Source organism: Protopterus annectens, chromosome 17.part0 (assembly GCF_019279795.1).
Source record: "Protopterus annectens isolate FY-2018-M chromosome 17.part0, PAN1.0, whole genome shotgun sequence".
NCBI lineage: Eukaryota > Metazoa > Chordata > Ceratodontiformes > Protopteridae > Protopterus > Protopterus annectens.
Window position 1 is genome coordinate 619,123,969 of NC_056751.1, and position 27,644 is coordinate 619,151,612.

The window sequence follows — 27,644 nt, forward strand, 5'->3', positions numbered from 1 at the left end:
CGGGCCTCCGCTGAAAATGGACATATATCCAGTCAGACTATCCCAGTTAACAAATGTAAAATAAATAAAAAAATAAATAAAAAAAATAAATAAACATATATCAACTCAAAAACTCCTTATAAATATAATCAAAAGAAATGGACTTAACCATATGTTTTCTAAATACCAATGGATTAAATAACCCAAGGAAAAAAATCAAATCTATTAAGATACCCGAAATTAAATAAATCACAAGTAGTATTTCTTCAAGAAACTCACTTTAAAACAAACGGTAATTATATATGGAACCCCGATGAATACATTAAATTATCACACTCATATAAAAATAAAGATAAGAGGAGCATTAATCTTATGGAGAAAAAAATGTTACTAACTCTCAAATCTTTTACAATTATGAAGACAAGGAAGGACTTCTAGCAATTGTAATAGTGAAATTTAACAATAGAATCTGGACACTAGCAAATGTGTACTGGTTTCCAGGAATAGGGGCAGGGACAGTTAAAAAACATATAGATCTAATCACCAAATTATATAAAGGAAACCTGATAGTAGGAGGGGATTTTAATTGCATCTTGGATAATTCAGAGACCACAAATAAAATAAGTCTTTGTATCAGCCCCATAGGGAAAGCTCTTAAAAATGGACTGAAAATCTATATCTAATTGATTCATACAAATTCAAAGAGAGTAATTTCTTACCATTCTCTCATCAAGACCATAGACATGGTACTCAAACAAGAATAGATAAAATATTTATATCTCATGAGCTAAATACGAAAATAATAGATTTTTCCATAACTCCATGTCCTATTTCAGATCACAATTCATTAATTCTTAAATTAGAAACTGATTATAAGAAATTAATCTTTATGACAAAAATACCGGTGTATATCACAAAAATAAAACAATTCAAACCTTGGCTAGATTCAGAAATACAATTCTTTTTAGATACAAATCACACTGAAGAATCAAACATAATAATCTTATGGGATACTTTGAAGGCATACTTGAATGGGAAAGTCCTTTCATGGTTTAAAAATAAAACAAAAGAATGGGAATCAGCACTACATAACATTCAAAAACAAATCAAATAACTTAATAACAATGAATCTAGAATCTCAACTAACAACAACAAATAAAAACCAAAAACAATTGAGGAACTAAACAAAAAACATACATAATGAAATTCTAACACATAAAACTAACTTAGTAATCCAGAAATTAAAACTTAATTATTATGCTACTTCATCTAAACATATGCATAATTTAGCAATAAGAATTAAAAGACAAACTACTGAAAACAATATTACAAATATCATACATGGAGGGAAATTAAAAAACAAAAAGGTATCAAACATAAGTGGCATTCTTGATGCTTTCAAATATCATTACACTGAACATTATACGGATGATAAGTCCCAATTTAATCTCTTAGATACAGACTTAAATTTTGGCAAAATAAAAGCAATACCGTAAAAATTAAAACTAGATATTCAAAAACAAAAATTCCAAAATTAAGTTATTGAAAAAATTAAGGAAAGTAAAAGAACATGGTACCAGGAATTGATGGGATAATAAACTAAATATATAACATATACCCTACTTCAGCAATATCATTAGTTCATAGAACATTGAATGAAATACAATCACAAAATATAATACCACCCTCATGGAGATATTCTCTAATCACACCCATCATAACAAAAACAAGGACCCTAAACAATGTAATTCCTGTAGGCCAATTTCATTACTTAACAACAGTTATAAAATCTTCAGGTCCATATTAGACAACAGAATTAAAATTTCCTAGATACATATCATAAATGAAGATCAAACAGGTTTCATATACAATAGACATACCCATGACAATATTCAAAGAATTTTATCTCTTCTAGACTTCTTAAACAGAAAAAATCAGGAAGCTCTTACATTAGACATAGAAAAAGCTTTTGATGCGCTTAGATGGGGTTATCTTTTCAAAGCATTAGAACTATATGAATTTCCCCATTACTTCATTACACTGATAAAAAACATATATAAAGACAATCTTGCTTGCTTAAAACTTGGGCCATTTACTTCAGAAGCCATTGAGATAACTAAAGGTACAAAACAAGGTTGCCCAATGCCTCCCATTTTATTTGCACTAGCAATGGAATTATTTGCTGTATTAATACATTGTGACTCTAAAATAAAAGGTATTGATATATATGGCCAATTTAATCCAAAAATTATGTTATTCACTGATGAAGTTTTACTCACCCTATCTGTTTCAGAAGAATCTTTACAAGAATTAGATGAGCTAGTTGATAAGTTCTATTTTATTTCTGGTCTTTGTTTTAACAAAACTAAGTCCAATTTCATGTTTTTGAACAGGAACGTGGGCTTTCTGTCAAATACAAACCATATAATTGGTAAACAGGTTCCTACTATAAAATATCTAGGAATAACATTATGTGAAAATATGGATGCAAGTTTAATCATAAATTATGATAATATTGTAAATAACATAAAATCACAAACAGTAAAATGGAACAAAATGTACCTGAAATTTGAAGATAGACTGCAATTAATAAAATAATCCTTCTTTCAAAAATAAATTATATAGAACAGGCTATTCCTATAATACCAAATACAAATTTTCTAAAAGAGATAAATAAAAACCTTTTAAATTTTCTTTGGTTTCCAAAAAGAAATAGGATAGCTGACACATATCACTTTAGGCCTTGGGAAATGGGAGGAATTAACTTTCCAGATATATAAACATACATAAAAGCTTCTATTTTTAGAACATTCATACATTGGATAGACCCCAATTATTATTCTTCCTGGAAAACTTTTCATGCTATTATTTTTTTAATGAAAATAAACTAACACAAAAAACTATATAAATTACATTTACAATATATTCAGAAGATTTATTCACACTAACATAGACACAAAATTATGGATAGAACTATTAGTGCTTTTTGGCTCTAAGAAAGATTTCTTTAATAAGATTCATAAAAATACTCTTACTAATTGGGAAACAAAAAAAAAACTTTACTTGTTGGCAACATTGTATAAAGGATCAAAGAGTACTAGACAGCCAATAGATACAAAATATATATAATATCTCAAACATGGATCGGTTAGTGCTCCAAAGCATAATATTGCATGCACAAGATCTATGCAGAACAATTAATGGTTCTTCCTTTAAAACTAGTCCTAAACTTATAAATGATATATTTAAAATTATATATAATAATTACAATTGGACAAATCAAACATCAAAAATTATAAATTATATATTTGAAATTAAATATAATAATTACAATTGGACAAATCAAACTTCAAAAATATATAAAATTTTAATGAATTACAAAACTAAACCCAATCAAAATTTTTGAAAATTCATTACAAAAGAACATTCAACAAATGTATCAATTGAAAGTAAAAACAATCTTTTGTATTATATTAAATTAACATCTAAACTACAAGTATGGAAGATATACACTTGGAAATTTCTCCATAGAGCATTTATTACTCCCGACAAATTAGCCAAAATCAATTCATCTGATGTTATTTGTTGGAGATGTTTATTAAGATGCAAATCGGACTGAATATGTCTTCTATATGAATGTATTAACATGAAAAAAATTTGGGAAGAACTCACTAAATTTCTTCAATTTATTTTTACAGACTCCTTTGTACTAACTAAATCTCAATTTTTTTGAACATTAATGATAACACAGAAATGAATAAAAAAAGATTTATATCTTCTTTGGACTATACTTGCAGTAGCAAGGAAGTGTATAACAAGAAAATGGAAGTCATCACAGGAACCTACTGTAGAAGAATTCCTGAAATTAATGGAAGAAACAGTGCTACTGGATATTAAAGTCAAAGAGCTGAGAATCACTTCTAAAACATGGATTAACAATCCTTGGGAGAAAATTATTTTCCTTATTCAGATGCTAAAAATGAACATTGATGTGTAACCTAAATATCTTCACATATTGTTTTTTTTTCTCTCTATTTTCTTATTTTTTTTTCCTTGCTCAGGCCATTTTTAAATATTGTATATAGAATGTTATAATAACTTATCTAGATGGACGAATGTAATTCTAACTATTACTATATTTGGAAAATAATAAAACTTAAAAAAAAGAATAAAATGCAATGGTAAAGCTCTTAGAGTTGGTATTAAATTTGTCCTGGGTGCATGCTCTACTTTTAGTCTTAGCACCTTTAATAATTTCAGAAGTATGATTATACTCATGCTCCCTTTTGAAATAACATTTCAAATATTTATTCCTGTTACAAACTGAGGAACTTCACCTAACAGGCCAATTAAATTAAAAACTTCAAACACATTTTTCCAATTATTATAAAAAAATGTTTTTAATGTCTGTACTTCTGTAGCTATAAGGTTGAATCATAGTTCTAGTGCATTAAATTCCTAGTTTATGTTCCTTTTGTTTATACAATTTATAATTGGTTAAAATGTTATCATTCTATTAGACAAAATCCGCATACCCTTTTCATCATCTAAAGACAAACACTTTAATTTAACTGACCAAATTTTTCTTCATGTGAAACAAACCTTGATAACTTTACCATTTGGACCTTTAATGAATTATTTTTTTGTCGGGGGGGTGCAGCTTTTGAAATGCAAAAAAAATTTTGAATACATAACTTTCCTAAACATATTTAAATTGTTCGTCTTATTGACAAACTTGTACTGTATGATAACATCCACAAAGTTAGTACTTTGTCAATCTGATTCACTGGCAGACCTTAAAAAAAGATGTTGCATTATTATTCAAGAAATTCTGTCAGCAATTTCAATTCCCTGTCCAAATGCTGAAAATATCAGAAAATAACGTAAATATGTTTTTTATGTACTGACAAAAAGGTAACTAAATACATAACACAATTGCCATAACCAGAAAAGTATATTTGCAAATACTTTGGACAGCTCTTTAAGTAATTGACACAACTATACTATATGACCTAGTTTTCTGTACAATATTCTGCAATCTGAAAGCAAAGCTGGTAAAACTATTACCATTGAAAATCATGCCTTACCTCTATTTTCAAATACCAAAAACTAGATAGTGTCAAAATAATCACAGACAGAAATAGCCTGTTCCGTCTTTCATTTGAAAATGGTACAGTTGCAGACTCCAAAAATCTCTTTTCTCAGGTAAGTTTATCCAAAACTTGGAAAGTCTGACTCCAGAACACTGATTTATTCCATATTGTATGCAATATATTGGAGAAGACTGGGAAGGCAGATTAGATGAAGCCCTTATGCCTTTTAATATATAAGAGTGACAAGAAGGAGGGGTGGAGAGAGACTACTGCCATGCTGAGAATGGAGTTTCAGAGCTACTAACAGGTAAGAAGTCATCCATGTATCTACAATTTATTCATTATGTGGACAGAAGGTCCCATGCAGGACACTGGTGAGTATGTTATTGAACTGAAAAACTTAGAGTGTGAGAGTCTATTGAGCTACATGACTAATTAAAACCAATAAAGAATCAAGAGTGGTAAAAAAATAATTAGTGATGAGTCAAATTGCTGATAGAAACATGTTTAACATTTCAAAAGGTAGATTCTTAAAAGATGCAAATATAAAATTAAAGTTATGATTTATGTAGATCAAGTGATATTACTTCATCATATCACAGTAAAAATGACTCACAAAAGAGTTACACTTATATAGAAGTGGAAAAATTAAAAGAAAAGTTGAAATAATTGATTGCAGATACATTTGATATTTGTAGGAAGCATAAAAGGCATGAGATGTGTACTTGAGAAGTTCTGTGTAAGGTATAGGTTCAAAAGTGCTAAGAATAAATTCCCCAAAATGTAACAAGTATGCAGAGTTTGTAGGCAGTTACATCATTTTGTTAAAATCAGGAGAAATCATTTTGCAAATGTATGCAAAATACAATAAATCAATTTGTAAATAAAGTTAATATGTGTAGTGAAATAAGACACAAAGCAACTTTTCTGTTCAAATAAATGTTCACAGTATACACATTGTTACTAGTTTTCATGAGAGTGATAGATAATATCCGATTGGAGGAAACAGTCAGAAATATTGGCAGAAAAATCAAAATTCTGAATCAAAGTGTGGTGCATAGACATAGGCACAGAATATGATACATTTTCAACAACAGTCTTAGTCAAGATTCTGGGAAAAAGACTGCAAATAGCAATCAAAATGTATTTAATCTTCCAACAGGTTCAGAGGATAATGTCTGTCTAGTGTTCAATGTACCAAATCTAAAGGACAGTTAAAGTCATCTATGTGTAAAATGCATAGTCATCATGTAGAAATATTTGGTCAAAAAGTTATTACTTTTAATAGTAATAAAAAATAATTTCCAAAATGGGAGAAGGAAAGCTTCATTCATATTGGTATACTGGATGTATCAGAGGCTGATGCCCATGTACAGAGAGATGATATTATTTAATTTATTTTATTTTATTTTACATGTGTTGACCGGGCTAGTCTAACTAGATATATGCCCATTTTCAGTAGAGGCCCGAGGAGAAAAGCTCCTAGAAAAAAAATTATACATACATACATAGAGTCCACAAAAACAGTGGAAAAAGACAAAAACAATTTACATAACTATTGCAACTTCTTAGCAAAAATTTATACAAATCAGTTATAGGTTACACATAGAAGACATATTGTTCTTTTACAGTTCTATTAAGAAAGAAAAATAACAAAAAACATTTAATGTACATGAGTTTCTTCAGGACAGCAGGGCAGTCAACAAACAGTCAGGCAAAAAAAGTTTGATTCTAAGACAGTGTAGAGCATAGAGAAAATATCAGAAAAAAGTTTTTAGTTGAGAAGTATTTAGACAAATAGGAGAATTAGTATCAGTCAGGATTAGAGCAGATGTTGTATTAGTATAAAAACTGGTTACTTCTCAGCTTTGTTTGCCACAAGCTCAGCATACTCTTATATAATTACAATGTTAGCAACACCATACGTTACAGAGAAAGCTGCAGTACCATTGAGAAGGAGAAATGAAAATTAGATGAACACAATGGAGCTCAAAGGCATGATTAAGAAACTGAATGAGTATAAAGAATGGGTACACAAAATGGTTAGTTATGTAAAGTGAGATCATATTTGCTAGTCTATATGACTACAAATGCTTAATAAATCTAAAAAAGATGAGTATTATTTATTTTGTGCAACTGAAGCAGATGTTTCAACTATACTAGTTGCAGAGTACTTTTGTGTTTGATGGTTTGATGATTTGGCAAACTATGCTTGATGAGGGACGTCCCAAGCTGTGTGCAAAAAATTAAACTATGAAAAAAACACATAATTCACCGAATACTATTTGGCATTTCATCAGGTCTAGAAGTGTTTCACAGAGCTGTTGTGTAGATAATCAAAAGGCATGAAGGCATTGTGAAGAATATTGGTTATATATTGATGGGTATATCTAAAGATGAGCATGGTAAAAGAATGAGTTAATGAAAAGGCTAAGACACTACAACCATTATCTGAACCAGAGCATAAAATGAGAGTCACAGAACTAATATATAAGGTCATGATTTATATTTTGGAAGGCTTGAACAAGTGTTATGGGAAAGTCAAATTATTGGTAGTTACCTTCATGAGAATATAAACAAGTGATTATGAGATTTTTAGCATGATAGAGTACATCTGAGATTTATTTGAGATACAGCAGAAATAAATGTACCATTAAATGACTTATTAGAAAAATATTTTGAACTGTACTGGAGTATAGAGCAGGAAAACATGTTCTAATTAATTAAACAGTTGATGATAGAAGCAGCCACACTAAAAACCTGATGTGAATAAGACAAACATTTTATAATAAGATGCAAGATTTAATATAATGCTTTTATAAGAGAATAAATAAGCTGCCTCTGAGTCAGATGTGAAAAGTTGTATATATTCATGCCAAAAAGTATTAGTAGAAAAGGACCATAAACCTCTGCCAAGTATATAAAGGACACCCTGCCACATAACACCATCTCATATGCAATGGATGTTGTTAAAATTACAGAAATACAACTTGATTATGAAATACACATCAGAAAAAGAAGAACTAATGTAGAAGATACGCTGGGTCAGTCAAGTTTGCTGAACTGCCACTATCTTAGCGATTAAGTATAATTTAAATGGATATTCTCATGATTACTTTTGAAACTGATGAAAATAAGTTTCAGGAATACATTGAATGTGACCCTAAGATAAATATATTTCAGTAGGCGGCTATGAGAGATTGACCTGAATAGAAAACAGTTGTAGTTAAAAACATGCAGTGCTATTCTGTAATGCAAAAAAAAAAAAAGATTAATCTGCATGTAAAGCATACAGTTCAATTTTCTATGTATTGATTGTGCCAAATGTGTTTAAAATAATACTGGCAATGATACATGATTATCTTTTGTGCATTGTCAAGTAGAAAGAAAGAACATATGAGATGTTGATTTAACCAGGTATGTGAGTAAAATAGAAAAAGTAGTGCAGCATTTTTTTTTTTTTTTTTGGTGGGATGCTTATCACAAATGTAATCCAAGAAAAGAAAAACGCAGAAAGAATCAAAGAGTTGTGTTTAATAACATAACATATATAACTGTCCTGTGCTATTATTCAAAGTTTTCTGAGGTCTTGAATTTAACTGATGGCATAAATAGTAGACTGGACTGAAAACTGTATTTTAAAGGACGCTATTACAGGTATGACTGTAACAGCTAATGAAAAAGTGTGCAATAAGTTTCCAGAAGTTGTTGCAACAGCCGAAACATCATGTTATATCTAGTCCTAATTACGGACAATCTAATAGCCATAATCAAAGGGAGGGGTTCCTATCATGTTGTCAAACTTTTAAAAGTTCGAACGTCATATTGTTGACACCATATGATTGAACTTTTAAAAGTTAGACTGTTTCAACAGAGATCCCCGTACAGTGCGGCAATGGAAGTTTTCCTTTGTCTACACTGTAGTGCAATCTCAGAGTTGGTATAGTTAAAGAGCGGGGGGTGTGGGGGGTGCAAGGGCCTTGCCCCTCTGCTTAAGCTTTCAGGTAGGTTTTTTCTGTTTTTTTTTTTTTTATTTTATTTTCAGACTTTTAACAGTTTGAACATACGGTCTCAACCATATGGTGTTCAAACTTTTAAAAGTTTGATTATCTAATATAGCCCCTCAAAATGTCAGTCCAGACTATCAAAATCTCACAGAATGTAACACTTTAATTTTGAGATTTCTCTCATATCCCAATAAACCAAGAAAGAATTGTTTAAAACCATTATATGATAGACTGGGCAACAGGATGGCTAGAGCTACTAGATCTGGAATTTCATATATTATCATCAGTTATAAAAGCAATATATCTTTGGATTAATAACACTTACATAGCTAGGTGGAAATAGTTTTTAGGAAATCTTTTTATAAACTATAAACATAATAGATGTTTTAATAACTATCTCATGTAAAATAACAGTTATTAAAGGATTACCTTATAGGAATAAATCACCAATTGACTCATATTTCATTTCTACTACGCTAAACACTTTATATATATATATATATATATATATATATATATATATATATATATATATATATAATCCTGGCGTATAAAGCATAGATCGTCCTTATATTTCCTATGGCATATACCCCAAAATAACATTTTCATCTCAAAGTTAGAAACAATGATCACATTTAAAGAGAAAAATCTGGTATATTGGTTTAAATTAATGAAAGATGGAAAGCTACAGCATGTTAATTATATTAAGAACAAATATAATTTAAAGACATGTGGCTAGATGTACATTCCTGCAGACAACATGTAGATGGGGAAATTAAGTTAATGCACCCAAGGATAAGTGGCCATGTCACAAAATTAATTGAATATCTAATATTCTTAATGCAGCAAAATACATTGTGAATGGGTCTCTTATCTAAATCATATAGAGTTGTGAGAAGAGAAACAAAAAGTTGCAATGAGAATTATTGGAACTAGTTTACCTATATTAATAATAGACCTCCTAGTGAAGAAGATAAAAAAATAATTCTAATATCTTCTAAACATACAACTTCATCTCTTTGATGGAATCTCTTTACTTGGAAATTTTTGCATAGATGTTTCTCACACCACATAAAATTGAATTAATGTTGAAGCACAAACAAGATTGTTGGAGACATAAACAAAAACTTAAAGCAGATGGTCAAGGTCAATGCATGTTTTTTGACTGTACTGTCTTAACACCTTATTGAAATAACATGAATCTCTTTTTACAGTCTTTTTTGCAGATAAATTTGTTTTATCTAAATCCCTAATCCTTTTTAAAACTCCTTTTCCTATATGTGTTAAACAATGAAATATTACATTTTGTGGTCCATACTACCTATAGCAAAATAGGTTATAACTCAGAATTGGAAGAACAAATTTACACCCTTCTACACTTAGCTTTAATGGTTGTTAAAAATACTTCATAGGAAGACGTGACTGTACGATCAGTTCAGTTATACAAACTCAGGTTCAAGAGAGGGTAAATTAAAACCAATAAAAAGAAAAACCTATTCTGATTGATAAGCTAGACATTTATATTCATTAAAGGAAGAGGCTACTGTGAGAATTTAACTGGATTCCATTGACAAACTACCGGAGGGTATTGTTCTCATGAAATGTGAGCAGCAAAGGTCAGTTATTAGAAAACCACTGATGGCAAACTGCTTATATAACAGAAGAAAACTATCAATGCCTATCTGAAATCCAGAGAGAGTAGCTGTGGTCCTTCCAGAACTGCTGAGGTATTCAAAGAACTATCTAGACATAAAACCACGGAGGCACTACAATAGACAGTTGAACTGGTTTAAAACAAGACTACCTTGGTTAAATAGGAAAGCATTTACTAAATGAAGAGACGTCTATAATACTGGCAGCATGTGCTGATCACAGATCTTCCTAAGTTTTCTATCTTTTCACAGCTGATCAGAGAACTAGCAAGATATGCAGATAGTTCAATTTCTGACAGAAAAGACCAGAAATCATTCACGGTTACAATCCATTAGCAACAAAAAACAAAGGAGTGACTGCACTATGTTAACACCTGCTACACAGAGCCAAGAATTTTGGATTCAGCAATTCTAGTGAGTTCACACCTTATTTGCATCTTCACTGTGATCACAGGCCTGAATCTACACTACAAAAAAGGGAGCCATGTAGCTAGGGGACCTGAAGGTGAGGAGACCTGTTTATGTATATTACACAGAAAAAAATTGCTATAACTTTGAGTTTATCTGTATAGAAGACTACTGTCTCTTGATAAGGTATGATTGCATTTTGTTGCTATATACCGGATATGCTCAGATGTAAATTAGAAGCATTTTTATATGAACATTAGCAAATGCTGCTTTTATCGGGTCTATATTACCATGTTTTTCGAACACCCTTACGTAGACACGTACAGCGAAATATCTAAATGTCAAATGGCCACAAAAGCGATTTATTCACAGGGAAAAATTGCTGGGCCAACAAAAAACAAAACAAACCAACAGACACATACCCTCCTACTTAAATATACCAACTCTGAGATCACAATACAGTGGAGGAAATGGAAAATTCCCAACAACACCCTAACGATTTTTCCCTGGGAAAAAAAAAATCACTTTTGTGGCCATTCGACATTTAGGTATTTTGGTGTACACGTGTCAACATATGGGCATTCGATGAATATCCCCTTTGACACAGTAATATAGACCCATTTATCTGTATGTACTTCTTAGACATTTACTGATTATGGCATAGGCATTTTTGTCAGGCCATTTTACTTTCTCAGATGTACAGCCTTTTTCACTTTCATCACAAGTGCTAATGTTACAACTGTTTCTCTTTACAGTCTCCTATTGTTACTTCAGTGAAATATAAATGTCCTATATTGTCAGTAACAAAGGGGTGTTAGCCTTCTAGTTTGGCCCATAGATACCTCTAGAGGAGGGCTAGCCACAGGTAGAGGTGACTGTCAATTGCATAATAATAAATGTTCTATGGTAAATGTGCACACAAGTTTTCAAGACAGTTTATTTGGTAGCACTAATAGCAGTTCACTGATGTTTTATTCCTTTTCATTTGTTAGCAAAATGCATCATTTGCCTGTTGTTTTTGGGGGTAGGGGAGCAAAGTTCCATTTCTGTGTTGGCACAAACAAAATTGTTTGTACAGAGGGTTTGCATTGCTGTTGATACTCCCCTTGTTTTGGATCCAACCTTGCTTTGCGGGTGACTGTAAAATGTTAAAACCACATAAATCATTTTTTTTTTTCATATTTGAATGTCTTGACTGATTATTGTTTCCCCAGTGGGTAATATTGGAAAGTTACTTTTATGTGTTATATCCAAGCAGGACTTTTATTTATGTGATACTTATGTGTATTATCCTTCTTTTGTATTTTATGTCATCTTGGACTATGGCATCCAGGTGTCCCAATCCCCGCAACCCCCCCCTGCAGTGACCCTGAGAATGAAGTAATTGTCCAAGCATTTAGGTGACATGGTGCCTTCCTGCTTGAGAGGATGTGGTGATATTTCTAGAAAAATGCAAATTTGGCAGCAAATAGTAGTTGATGTGAATGCTGTTGGTGGCCAGAGCAGGTCATATGATCAGATTGGTCATAGGGCCAGTGACATGATTTCATCAGCCCAGATGAAAGCAGCTGCAGTGGTCCATGGACAGATGGCCACTGGGGGGTGGCTGCTTCAAAACCACAACTGACACCAAAATGAAGAGCTCCTGTCCACTGTCAGGGTTCCAGAGAGCTCAGTGGAAAGTGCGCAACAGCATGTGATTGATGTTGGTGCGGCTGTTTCAGGGAGGACAAGTATGTTTCAGGAAAAGCTTGCAGATAGTCTTACCTATCGTAGTTGTTAAATATTTCTTGTATATTAAAATATGGACAGCAATATTTAAGTTTTCTTTAACATATTTTTTTTTTGGGGAGGGCTAGTTGTAGACGGATACAGTTAACACATTCTGAATGATTACACATGGGCTTAGGGTGGACATGTCATCCAAGTTTTTGTTAAAAGTATTGTTAATGGACATATAAAGGGCCAAAAGTTTTAACCCCTGTGTTACTGTTAATTGTGATGATGGTGTCCTTAGCTTTTGCTAAACTTCTTCCAGGACCATCCTCCCTAGGAACACTGAAGTCATCTGCACATGGCAAGCCAAGTAATTTTATACCAGTACTGATGAGCAGTTCACAGAAATTTTTATTTTATCCATATGTGTGATGTACGTAGGTGTCAGGACTGTTGTGTGTATTGCTGTACTATCTGTAACAGTGGCACTACTGTTAGTTTGTTAGCATATACTGGCCTATACTAGTGTAGGTACTAATGTCTTTCCTGTGCTTGTTGCTTATTATCACAAGTGATCCTGACAGTGGAAGCATAGGACTCTTAGCACTTGATGTCAGAATATTGGCAAACTCTGATGATGATGGTGGACATACAGAGGCACAGTCAGGTGATGCAAAGATCAGTGATGGGAGTAATCTATTACAATAAGTAATATAGGTTCATAGATTCATAGGTTGGTATTTGGTTATTGGCCCTAGGGCCTATACAAGCCTAGCCATAACAATTCCCTGGATATTTCTTCCCACAGTATTTACTTCCCTGGACCCCTGTCTAGCAGGGTGACTGATGTGATCCCGAGGTGAATTTCCTATCTCCCATCCAATTGTAAAGGTTCCTTTTGAAGAGGGCCAAGGAGACACTATGCTTGACATGTATGGGCAGTCTATTCCAGAGTAAGAGTAGTCTCTGGCTCAGGAATGGGTCTATATTAGAACATCGAAGTCTTAAAACTTTGAATGTTCTAATATCAACCCCTATTCAGCGAACGCTTAAAATATCAAACATGCATAACAGCGAATTTTTTCCCAGGGAAAAAAATTGCTGTTCTGAAACACATGCGCACAACACAAGCACACCAAAAAAACAGCAATCCACACACATACACTTAAAATCCTACATCTAACCCTACACTAAACTGTACATACACTAGTATCTAGCCACTTACCTTAACCCAAACCCTAACCCTAAGGTTCATCACTATCGCACACTCACCTCACCCTTGCCCTAACCCTAACTCACCTACCCCACCCTAACCCTAACTATTGTCACAATCGCACATTTACCTGACCCATGCCCTAACCCTAATGCACCTAACCCATGCCCTAACCCTCACATCCACACAATCGCACACTTACCTGAACCCGACACGTAACTTTCCAACACAGTGCTGAAAATAGCAAAGTGACAGAAATGGCCAACCAAATTCTTTCCCTAGGAAAAAATTTGGTGTTCTGCAGCTTCGCTATTTTCAGTGTTTGCTGAATAGGGGTCAATATTAGGACATTTAAAGTTTCAAGACTTTGATGTTCTAATATAAACCCATCTGGAACCTATATCTCCAGCATGTTTTGTTCATTGTGATGACAAGATTTAGATTCCTGGAGCATGTGGCTCAGAGGGATTGAGATTTCTTTAAGTGGAGCATGTCCAACAGCTCAGGGTTTGACATGGCCTTGTATGTTAAGCAGAGATCACCTCTGAGTAGATGATATGCCACAGAGTATAGCTGGAGTTTTTTAGACGGTCAGCATAGGGTATCTGGTTTAGGCCTATGATTCTTTTAGTGAGGTATTTCTGTGGCCTTTCCAGCTGTTGCAGATGTCTTGTGAGGTACATACCAAACGGGGTGTTGTACTCTATAATGGGTCTAATGAGGGATGAAAAGCCCTTAGTGATGAGGTGTGTCACATAGAAGGATTTCCCAACTGTTGTGGCGATGTGTTTATCGAAGGTGAGACCACTGATTACTGTGATATATTACAATTTCTAGTAACTAGTAATATAACTAGTTACTTTTTCAAAATAGTAACTAGCAAAAGTAATATATTACTTTTTGTAGTAACTAGTAACTTAAATGTGAGTTACTTTTGAGTTTACTTTTGCTTAAACCAGTGGTTCTCAACATGGGTGATATAGCCTCCTAAACAGGGATGTAAAACTTCTGGGGTCCCTATATAGTATAAATAGTGATCAGATGAAAGGAGGTAATAGACACTTTGAAGTGACAATTTGGGTAAAAAATTACAACATAATGTTAGCACAACTCATAGCATGTAGCATTCATAATAGGGCATTAGAATTAGTCTGAAGCAAAATTTGCTTCATTTTTTTTTCGCACTGCAAGGAGGTGAAAGCTAATGTTGACCAGACTCCAGCCCTGCCCTGGTACTGTGTGACTATCACCAACTAAAACATCCCCCAACACTGGACAATTCTAGTCTGCCAGAGATCATATCCTTACCTTGCAGTATAATAAATGGCATTGGTTCTTCATACCACCATCAGTCGGAATCAAACTCATCACTCATCAGTTGAGCATCCAATGCCCCAACCCACTGCACCAAGCAGGACGCTTCTGGTGGATCTATGATTAACCAACTTTTATCCTGACAATATTTTGTTATGTTCTATTTAATATTCTTTTCAGGTTTTCATTTTTAGTTGCTGAAAATAAACAAAATGTGATAGGTTTCTATAGGTCTTGTGCTGCTGGCTGGTTTGGTTTAATTATCATCTGTGACTCTCTAGCTGTACAGACTAGTCTTCTTCTTCTCCTTTCGGCTGTGCCCATTAGGGATCACCACAGTGAATCGTCAGTCTGCAGAACAAGTGGCAGTGGAGTTTTACATTGTTGAGTTGCCAGCCCAGTGTTCAACCTTCTTCAGAAGGCACACACATGCACACAATCACACCTAAAACCAATTTAGAATGTCTAATCCACCTGCAGCATGTCTTGGGAATGTGAGAGGAAACTGGAGCACCCTGAGGAAACCCATGTAAACACAGGGAGTGTAGATCTTAGTGTGTGTGTGTTGTACCTTTAAGGTCAGTGTAGTTCATGGGCACATATGTATAAGTACTGAGCACGTGCAAGCAGAGTGCCATTTTGTGTAAGCAGCTGGAGTGAAAGCATGTATGCGTATAGCAGTCAGTCAGTTAGTTAGTTCGCTTTAGTTTTATGTTCTAGTCATCCATCCTGATGTGTTTGTTTGTAATAAATATCTTAAATGAACACCCAAGCCTTGCCATCTTATTTGAATACACAAGACGAGTGATGTTCTCAGAATGGAATCCAAAGTGAAAGCTTCTTAAAACCATGAGGCACACAGTCGGAAATGGAGTAATATACAAGAGTGGCTCAAATGACTGCAAACAACTCATAAACAGGTCAGAAAATATTTCCAGGTTCTTAAACTCATTTAAATGATTTTTTCTTCAATGAATATAAAGCAAAGCATTCCAAACAAATTACTGAATAAAGACAATGTTCAAAATTGTGACATACTGAAGAAAGTACTTGAAATAATTACAAAAACATTTGAAACAATATCAGAATCATATAAAATGTTCAAAAAAGAGAAAACAACTGTATTTTTTCCGCAATGTACTATTTTTTCACATTAACTAAAGCTATTCAAAGTATCTAAAGTATGCAAAGTGTTGGCAGTGTGCAGTATTACAGTACAGTATTTTCAAAGAGTACAGTTATTTCAAAGAGTCTGTTGTACAGATGAATATAATTACAAGTACTCGGTCTGTGTTTGACACTTATTTGGCATGGCAGAGGGATTTCACAGACCTGATCCTCTTGTGTTTGATAATAATATTGCTGAAAACTGGAGAGTGTTTGAGCAAGAATATATTTTCATAGATGCTGCTTTTTCTGATAAAGATACACATACAAAAGCATTTATTCTGCTCAATTTAGCTGGTTCAGAAGCCATTGAGAGAGAACATTTATTTGTGCATGCAGAGAAGGGAGAAGACTGCCATATTGTGATATAGGCTGAAACATGGGAAGACTCCGAGTGCTTAGAATGTAAATTTAGAGAAATGTGCAACCCTCAAACGAACATTATAGTGGAAAGGCACTATTTTACACAAGAGATCAAAACCCTGGTGAAACTTTTACAGCATATATAACTGACTTTAGAAACAAGTCAAAATCGTGCAGATTTGGTGATCTAAGAGATGAATTGATAAAAGACAAGCTTGTGTGTGATGTTAATGATGCAGTGAGAAAGATTTTGCTTTGAGACATTCAACTTTAAGCAAAAACACAAGAGATTTGGCAGATATATGATCTTATAGAAAAGTACACGAATATGCTTATGAACGATAAGAACATGCTTGCAGCTTCCAGCATAAATCTTGATAGTATGCAGCACACTTCGGCTGACATTTGGACCTATCAGAATCATAGTTTCTTTGGTGTCGCCACCCACTGGATTAACTGTGACACACTTCAAAGAAAGTCAGCTGCTTTGTCATGCTGCAGATTACAAGGAAGGAATACATATGATCTCATAGCATCAACTCTTGAGAGCATTCCCATCAAGTACAAGATAGATCAAAAGGTATGCGCAACAATTACTGACAATGGCGGCAATTTTGTATAGGCTTTCACTGTCTTCTCAGAATGTGAGATATCTGAAACAACAAGCGTTCTGTCCCAAGATGAGGATGATGATGGTGGAGTGATTTACAACAGTGTGACAGCTGTGCTGAGCCAGTCAGAGCAAAGCAAGAACATCTATTCATTGCCCCCATCTGAGATGTGCAGCACACACATTGAATCTAGTTGCCATGCAAGATGCTGAATCTGCATGTAATGATGCACAGTATAAAAAGATCATGTGAAGCACCATGGCCAAATGCTATGCTGCTTGGAACAAGGCTAGTCACAGCACCCAAGCTGCTGAGGTGGCTCAAAATAAGTGTGATCTGACATTGATTATTCCCAATGAAACACGATGGAATCCCATTTTCTACGTGATGGAGAGAATTCAACTCATTGCAACTCAGGGTGAAGGCTTGCTGAATGAGATATGTGAACAGATTGGAATTGTCATCTTCAGGCCTGCATAAATTACCTTTGTTGCCAAGTTTGAGCGAACAATGCAGCCCTGGCAATGGCTCTGAACATCCTGCAGTCAGAGTTGAAAAGCTTCATGGAAATCCTGATCCCCCACCATTACGTGCCTGAAAAACAAGTTGTCCAAAGTCAGACAGTCTGTGAAGCTTGTTCTGCCACTAGCTGATGCTTTTCATAAAGGAATTGAGGCTCGGTTCAATCATCTTCTGGAGTGTGAAGAGCTCATTCTGGCTAGCATAGTGCATCCGCAGTTCCGTTTGTGATGGATGACACTGAAGAGCAGAAACTCAGAGGCAAGGCTCTGCTCCTTGATGCCATGCAGAAACTGGATGAATCTGCACATGGGTCACCTGAAGCTTCTGCATTAACTGCCAAAGACAGCTTCTTCAGCTTCAAAGAGTCGACGCCAGCCAATGTTAGCATATCTTCTCAGATGGACATGTATCTGACTGACCCTTCCAGAGAAATATCTTCTCTCAACAATTACCCTATAGTCAAGAAGATATTTCTGAACACTAAAACAGCTCTGCCATCTATTGCATCTGTTGAATGCCTGTTCAGTCTTGGTGAACAAGTGCTGACTGCTAGTAAAATAGACTCACTGATGAACACTTTGAAAAGTTGCTCCTTTGAGCCAACAGAAATGTGTAGTCATTGTGAATAATTATATGAAGTGATATTTTGAAATATGTTGTTGTGTTAACAGTCTTGTTAGACCTATATGACATTTTCTGTAAGCATTTTTGCATCCTCAGCATTTACTTTAGCAGATTAACCTAATGTACTTTGTTGAAAATTTGATGGGTTGCAACTTGTTATGGGTCTTGTGTAGCTGGCTGTGTGTACTTTGGTTTAAGTATTACATTGTGACTCTCTGACTATAAAGACTAACCTGTGAGACTTTGTAAACTGTAAAATGCTATTCATCATTATTGTAACACTGTGTATACAACTTTAATACACTCATATTCATGTGCAGTAAACATGCATTCCTCACACACAAGTACTTTGCGAGTAAATTTGAACATGAGAATTGATAAATTATATTTATGTAAAAGTAACTCAACAGTAGCTAGTAACTTTAGATAGTAACTAATAATAGTAATATATTACTTCTTTAGAAAATTAATAAGTAATAGTAACATATTACTTTCACTTAAAAGTAACTAGTAATAGTGACTTATTACTTTTATAAGTAACTAGCACAATGCTGGCAAAGATTGAATCTAACACTGAGGTTGACATTTAGCCATCCCATGTAATTCCTTCAGACATAGCCAGTAGGCCTATGCCAACTCATTCCAGTGAGCTCTGAGATATTGGACAGGTGAAGGGTGAGGCACTTGAACAGGTTAGCGTGGTTACTGTGGCTTTAGTGCTTGCTGACTCTGGTCATAGCCAAACTGTGGGGGAGATGCCACTCAGGAAGGTTGTTTGGGTGCTCGGAGATCTGCTGTCCATCCTCCACCTGATCCAGGTGTGTTTTTCCATGCCACTTGACTTATGTTTAGGGCCATCATGGAGGCACAGGCACATTCCAATAGCTCCTCCTAAGAAATGCTTAGGTTGTAGACATGGCACAGGCTGGCATCTATGACTGCCTCCACCATGTTGCTGATTCAATGGATCAGATGAATGACATATTGGAATGGGTGGTGTCTGTGATGGAACATCTGCTGGGAGGTGGACAACATCCACTTGGGCATTGGCCAACCACATCATTTGATGTTAGACAATGTGGCTGTGCCCGATCATGCTCCCATAGTTGCACTACTTCCACTGCTCCATCAGTGGTTAAGATCTCCACACCCAGAAGTGGCAGGCCATGAAGTCATGGTTATGCGTATCCTCATGACGGGAGCTCATCCAGCAGACATCAGTCACATTCAGGTAGCAGATGTGCCAGTGCAACTCCTGGCAGAATCCGTTCTCATTGTTGGGTACAATGACAATGTACTGCTACCTCTACCATGCATGGCTCACATCTGTCCGACATACCAAGATGCAGAGCTAATACAAAGCTTGGCTGTATTCTTGCAGACACTAAAACACCAATTTCACCTGGAGAGCCCACACAGATATCCACACACAACAGTCACATAATTCAGCTGTGAGGCTTAAATCACATTTTGTCTCAGTGTCCATTTGTTACTTTATCCAAATGTCTGCCTGTTTCTCTTTCTTACTCACACTCACTCAATTACCTTTTGTGTCATCCTAGGCGTCCTTCCACCCCCCCCCCCCGCAACACTCTGTGCAAGTGATGATAACTGTGTCATATCCTTGTTTTTTATATTTTAAATTAAGGGATACATAAGCTTTGTGTCTGATGCTCAGGGTGCATAGCTCACTTAGTGCTTAGAATATATGTGTTTGTGATGCTGTTTTGTTAACTGTACTGCTTTCTTACAGGTTTTTGTCATGTGCACATGCCTCCCACACTCTTACAGCAAAAAAGGTGGACCAAGCCATAAACAAAAATGGGATAAAGGCTGAACAATAGGAAGACTTTTTAAATATGCTGATCTTACAAAGTTAGACAGTTGATAGAATCAAACAGTTTTTGCATCAGTATTTTTAGTATTTTGTCTGTGGGATTTGAAGTCTGAAACTGAAATATGTGTCATTAGTTTCTAACGTCTCTCATTAATGATTTGCTAGTACAAAAATATGAGACCAAACTGAGAACATTTGGTGACCATCAATGCTTTTGAGAGGTATGAATGTGTGAATCTTTGATGCCTGAGGCCTATTACTTGACAGAGGACACAGGTATTCACATAAGTCACTGAGGTCACATCTTGAAGTCATTGCTATAAACATCAACCACATTTTAGTTACTTACATTACCAAGTAATGGTACTGAAGGCTATGCCATTCATTTGTATTACTACACATTTTTTTCTATTCCAGGTTCAGCACTTACCTAGTAAATCTGACAGTTGCTACAATTTTAGTTCAGGGCTGATTCTGTCTGATGCTCGGAGCACACAGCCATTACATGGGTAGGTAAAGGTTGTGAGCATTGCTGGCATAAGTGTTACTATATGTGTCAGAAAAATATGTATTAGTATATGTATTATTAATATGCTTAGTGCATTTAGAGCTTGAAAAGGGTTAACACATTTATTCTATTTTACACTGCATAAATCTGTACAAATTGCAGAAGCTTTCTGACCTTGTATTGTCAAGAAATATGCACAGCTAAAATCTTTGCTTATGCCTTGGAAATTTACTGAGAAGCAGATGATTTCTGCTTGTGTCAGGAGAATAATGAATAGAACAATACCACTTGTATAAATGTTATGAAACTTAGACAAGGAGTTCCGCTTGTGCTGTGAGAAAATACACAGCTGCAGAAGCTGTAGATAATTAGAACAAAGACTGCTTGAAAATATGAACTGCAATCAGCATTTGCTTGTGTCTGAGCTAGAAAAGTACCTTGAAATGTAACACATGCATTAGAACTATACAATAGAAGCTTGTAACGGGTTAGTGCCCACCAAGGCCAGGTTGTTTTTCTCAAAAAGTTTCTAACAAATCTAGTCATGTCAGCAGAAAATCTGAGTAACATCTGCTGTAGAACATTACTGAAAGTTGTGTTTGATTATGTCAGCTATAGAAGGCCATGTCTTGTAAAACAGTATAAGAATAGCATACTTCCTGTTAGTAGTTAGGCAAAATCCTGTATTTGCATGTTTTTGTCTCCTTGCTGCAAGTTATTAAATGTGCCTTAACTGAACCTTACGTGTATTGGTCTTTGAAGTTTTTCCTTTGACAATATGTATATGCATAGGATGAAGATTTTAGCACATTAGGTGGTGAGTGAGTGTGCTATGTGTTGCCTTTTAGCAAATGTGAGGGCATATTGAGCACATCTACATTTGCCTACAGTCACAGCAGCTGCTGGTTCCCCCTCTGAATCTTCACCTGAGTGTGCTTGATGTGATCTTGCCAGTAGTGATGGGATGTGTGCCTTTTCCCCTTGTTGATCCTGCTGAAGCTGTTTTTCTCAGGATGATGCTGTGAAGCATGGCACAAATGGTGAAGATTTCAGTACATGTACATGGGTTGTACTGCAGAGCTCCCCCAGATGTATCTAGGCACCAGAGCCATGACTACAGCAGTCCAAACACATACTCTATGATATTTCTGGTTTGAGCATGTGTGTCATTATGGCATTCTTCAGTGGGTGTGTGCATTTCTGATGGGTGTCATCAGCCATGGATCCAGTGCATAACCTTCATCCCCAAGTAAATGACCTTGTGGGATATCACCCCTACTGAACATATGAAAGAGTTGGGAGTTGGGCCAGATATATGAGTCGTGGTAACTGCCTGAATTGCCAGCACACACACATTTAAGATGATTCCCTTAGCATTAAACGCAATTTGGCAGTTACTTGAGTGGAAGCCCTTTCTGTTTACGTACACCCTACCTTGTTTCCTGGGTGGTGCTTTAATGTCTATATGTGTACAATCTATGGCATCCAGTACTTCAAGGTAGTGTGCTACAAAGTAGAACTCCTGCATATTTGTGGCCCTGTCCTCAGGAGTATTGGGAAAATATGTGTGGTTACTGGCATATTGGAGCATAACACTCAGGAACTGATGGAGGATCCTGGATGCTGATGCCTGTGACACTACCAGCATGTTCCCTGTTGGTCTCTGAAAGTTTCCTGTAGCTAAAATTCTAAGTGCTACACATAGGTTCATAGGTAGCTACTAGGCTATCGGCCCTGGGGCCTATACAAACCCAGCCAAAAAGGTACCCTGGCTTTTGCCACCCAAGAAAATTATTTTCCTGTGCCACAGTTGAGCAGAGCCACAGAGGTGATCCCCAGGGTGAATTTCCTATTTCCCATCCAATCATCAAGATTTTTCTTGAAGAGTGCTAATGAGGAGCTTTGTTTGATACAGAGAGGTAGTTTATTCCAGAGTATGGGAAGTCTCTGGGACAGGAATCTAGCCCCCTGGCATGTTCTGTTTATTGTGGTGACAAGGTTTAGGTCCCTAGAGCGTGTAGCTCAGAGGGATTGATATTTTTTAAGTGGAGCATGTCCAACAGCTCTGGGTTTGACATAGTTTTGTATGTTAGGCAGAGATCACCTTTGAGTAGGTGATATGCAACGGAGTAAAGCTGGAGTTTTTTGAGACGGCCTGCGTAAGGCATCTGTTTGAGGCTGGTAATCCTCTTTGTGAGGTATTTCTGTGGCCTTTCCAGTTGTTGTAGATGTCTTGTGAGGTACATACCAAAAGGGGCATTGTACTCTATAATGGGTCTAATGAGTGATGAGTAGAGAGGAACAATGACCTCTTTTTTTGTGATGAGGTGTGCCACATAGAAGGATTTCCTGACTACTGTGGCAATGTGATTATCAAAGTAGAGACTAGTGTCCACCTGTGTCCCAAGGTCTCTTATCACACTTTTGGTGTTAAGTATACTACCGCCTATGTTGTAGTTCATAGGTACAGAGTTTTTACCAAAGGGGATTACAATGCAATTTTTGGCATTGAGCTTGAGGCCATGGCTTTGACACCAGGCATCTGTCTCAGTGAGGCCCGTTTGTAGGATGTCCACATTGTTAGGAGTTTTGATTATGGCTCCTAGTTTGCAGTCATCTGCAAACTTTGTTAGCCAAAGACCTTCTGTGTTAGCCTGTACTTCAGAGAAGTAGATACCAAACAGGAGAGGACCCAAGACTGAACTCTGTGGTACTCCACTTGTCACTGGTCTGAAGTTGGATTTGGAGTCTGCTACTTTCACAGTGAGGGTTCTATCAGTGAGCCAGTTGGCAACCCATCTTGTGACATAGGGATTTATACCTAGTTTAGTGATTTTATCTATAATTCCAGAGTGGGGGATGGTGTCGAAAGCCTTGGCAAGATCTAGATAGGGTGTGTGAACCACCTTACTCTTGTCTAAGGCTTTGGTTACTGTTTCAAAGAAGTCTGTCAGGTTTAGGAGACATGATCTGCCTTTTACAAACCAGAACTGGGTGGGGTCCAGAGTTTGGAGATTACCAATGTCTTTGTTTATAAGTTCCATGATGATATGTTCCATGGCCTTGCAGACCAGGCTCATCAGGCTAATGGGGCATTAGTTCCCGGGGTCCGTGGTGGCTCCCCCCTTGTGGAGTGGGATAACCATCACTGTGCGCCATTCAGCAGGCACAAAGCCTGAAGTGAGGCTATGATTGAACATGGTACTTAGGTGGGGTGCCAGTACATTCTGTAGTTCATGCAGAACACAGGCTGGGATGTTCTCTGGTCCCATGGATGCTGTGTTCTTGGCTTTGGAGAGTGTGGTTTTTACCTGTGCAGCCATGATTATAAGAACTTTGCATTCTTTTAGTATAGAGATGGGCTCTTTAGGGGGTGAGAGGGGGGTAAAGTTAGCACTGAACCTATCTGCCAGGATGTTGGCAATATCAGTTGGGTCTGTATATTTAGTGCCATTGTGCTGTAACTCAGAGCAGATCTGAGTGTTGCCATTGAGATTCTTGACGTAGCTATAGAATGCTTTGTGGTTGTCTTTAGAATCAGTGGTGATTTTGTTTTTGTAACTAACTTTGGAGGATTTTATTAGGGATCTCTGCTTCTCACTGAGGCTTATGAGGGAGCTCCTCCACACATGGGATTTTACTCTCTTTTGCAACAGCTTCTTCCTTCTGTTGTACAGTTTGTTTATGGCAGGGGACCACCAGACTGGCTTCCTTTTTATGGAGGATAGCATCTTGGTTCTGTTTGGGATAGCACGATCCATGCCCTCATGTAAGTGCTTATAAAGTGCAATTGTGCAGGATTCAGTAGTAGTAGTAACTGTATTGTCCATCTGCATGGGTGTCATGAAGTTCACCACTTCTGTCTTAAGAAGCATGAAGTTGGCTTTGGAGAATTTTTTTGGTTTCCTTAATGGGGGGTGGGGGCAGGATGTAGATATCTAGGGTAATTAGCTTATGGTCAGATCGGACCAATGAGGTGTTGACTTCAGGTGTGAAACACCAGTTACACATATTGGTAATGACTAGATCTAGGATATTGGTGCCCCTGGTGGGGGTGTGGATAAGTTTATCCAGGGCATTGGAGTTTATGAATTCCAGAAAGCATTGAGCGAAGGAGTTGGTACATGAGTAGTTTTCCCAGTTAATGGTGGGGTAGTTAAAATCACCCATTATTAGGGTGTTTGGTTGAACCCTAATATTTTCCAGTACATTGAGAAAAGAGAAGTGGGGATCCTTGGGCATGGTGGGTGATCTGTAGCAAGCTACAATTTGGATTGCAGTTTTGCCCAGAGTTAGTTGCACTTGGATAACCTCGGCTGCATTATGCTGAGCAACTAGCCTGGAGGTGTGGATATCCTCAATGAATATGGACACACCTCCACCTTTGGTGTTCCAGTCCAGGTTACATGACCGAAAAGTGTAGTATGTGTTATAGCCTGGTAGTGCAGATGTGCTTTCTGGAGCCTTGAACCAGGTCTCAGTCACTGCACAGATATCGATGTTCTCCATTTTAAGGAGTGTCTTGAGTGAGTGCATTTTGAGATTTAGACTTCTAGCATTGAGTAGCATCACCCTCAGTTTTTGCTTGCCTGTTCCTGTTACGGTGGTGAATTTGTCATTTGAACCTTGCCTAAAAAAGACACTATAGGGGGCGGCAAGAACCTTAGCCAGTATCCAGAATCCCAGGGCTGACAGGTGCAGGCCATCTCTGGCAAAGCATCGTGGTCTGTCGACCATGTCATCCCAGGCAGACAGATACTGGATCCCTATAGAATGGCAGCAATAGCTTAGCCAATTGTTGAAGTCAATCATTTTGTCCTTGTACTGCGGCATCATTCTGAGACTGCGGTGGTGGTGCTGCGGTAGCATTGTCACCTCACAGTTAGATGTTGCCAGTTCGATTCTCAGTTAGAGCGTCTTCTGTGTGACGACATGGATGAATGAGCATTCCTTCGTTGAAGGTTGTGCGTTAGGCCCGGCAAGCCAGCATGTAAAACTCTACTGCCAATCATTAGCGGACCGGAGTTCCGCTGTGGCGACCCCTAACCGGGAAAAGCCGAAAGACACAAACAAACAAACTGCGGCATCATTCTGGGTGATGGCAGAATGCTACTCAGGGCTAGGGTCATACCTGCCTGGGCTACAAGATTAGAGAGCTTTTCCATGTCTCTTTTCATGTAGTCCAGGGAGGTACATCTCAGGTCGTTCACACCGACATGGACAATGATATAGTCATATTTGTACTTGTTGTGGAGTGACCTGAGTGCATGGTTTATGTGGCGGATCCTGGCACCCGACAGGCAGCTGACAGTAACCTTCTCCTTGTTTACCCTGGTGAGTGGGACATCAGTGTGCCTGACTATAGAGTCACCTATGACTAGTGTGTTGGGTACGTTGTTTTGCCTTATTGGCTGTGGTTGAGTGGCACACTCAGTCTGTGGGCTGTGTGTCATTTGGGTTATGTTGGGGGTGGAGGTTGCTTGCATTTCTGCTTTGGAGGTCTCTGTTGCTTGAGCAGATTATTATTGAGAGCCTCTGTGAATGTTTTTGTGTTTCTATGTGTGTATTTTGGTGGTGTAGATTTAGTGAGACTATGTGATGAGTGTGGTGTGGTGCAAGTGTTTACCTTCTCCTCGACTGTCAAGTTCAGTCTTGATTGGAGAGAGCTTTACCTCCAGTTTGGCTAGATAAGGGCATCTCTCACAGGTTGTAGTGTTGGGTGGTAGGAGGAGAGGGTTGTCTGTGTATATGAGGCATTTTCTACATTGCCCCAATATGCCCAGATTCATCAGATAGACAGGAGAGAACACTGGGAGCTGACCCTTGGACATGCCTGAATAAAAAACTATTTTCCTCTAGATAAGTGAGGAAAGTGAGTACAAGAGCTGTTTTTCTCTAAGCAAGTGAGAAAAGTAAGTACCAAAACTGTTTTCCTCTAGGTAATGAGGAAAGTTGAGTGCTGTAGTAATTAGTAGGTTATTTAGTGCTTACAAGTTCTGAACAAGTGCTTATCACGAATAAGGAAATTCAAATGCTAAAACTAAGAATCTGTATCTGGACTAATCTAGTTACAGGAAAGGGGGGAAACAAGTGCAAATGCAGACTTTTAAATCAGAAAGTTGAGAGAGATGGAAAAACTGTCCAAACGGCCAATAACTACAATTTCTGGGCCAGAACCACTCCTTATGTGGTAGATAGGTTACCTAGTGCTTACCACTCCCACTAATAAGCCAGAAGGCTTCCCTACAACACAGAAAGCTTGGGGGGGGGGTCTCAGAAGCTTACATACCGTCCTGGATACAGCAAATCTGAATCTGGACTACACTAGTTACAGGAAAGATGTATATATATATATATATATATATATATATATATATATATATATATATATATATATATATATATATATATATATATATATATATATACATATATATATATATATATATATATATATATATATATATATATATATATATATAGAAAGACAGAGAGAGAGAGAAGTAGCTAAAACAGCAGTAAAAACAATTCAAATGCAGTGCAAACTAGCACATTTGAGTATGTAGCAATGTTAGACCAAACAGTTTAAAGAATGCAATTAAATTAAAAATGACTAAAAACAAGTGCAGA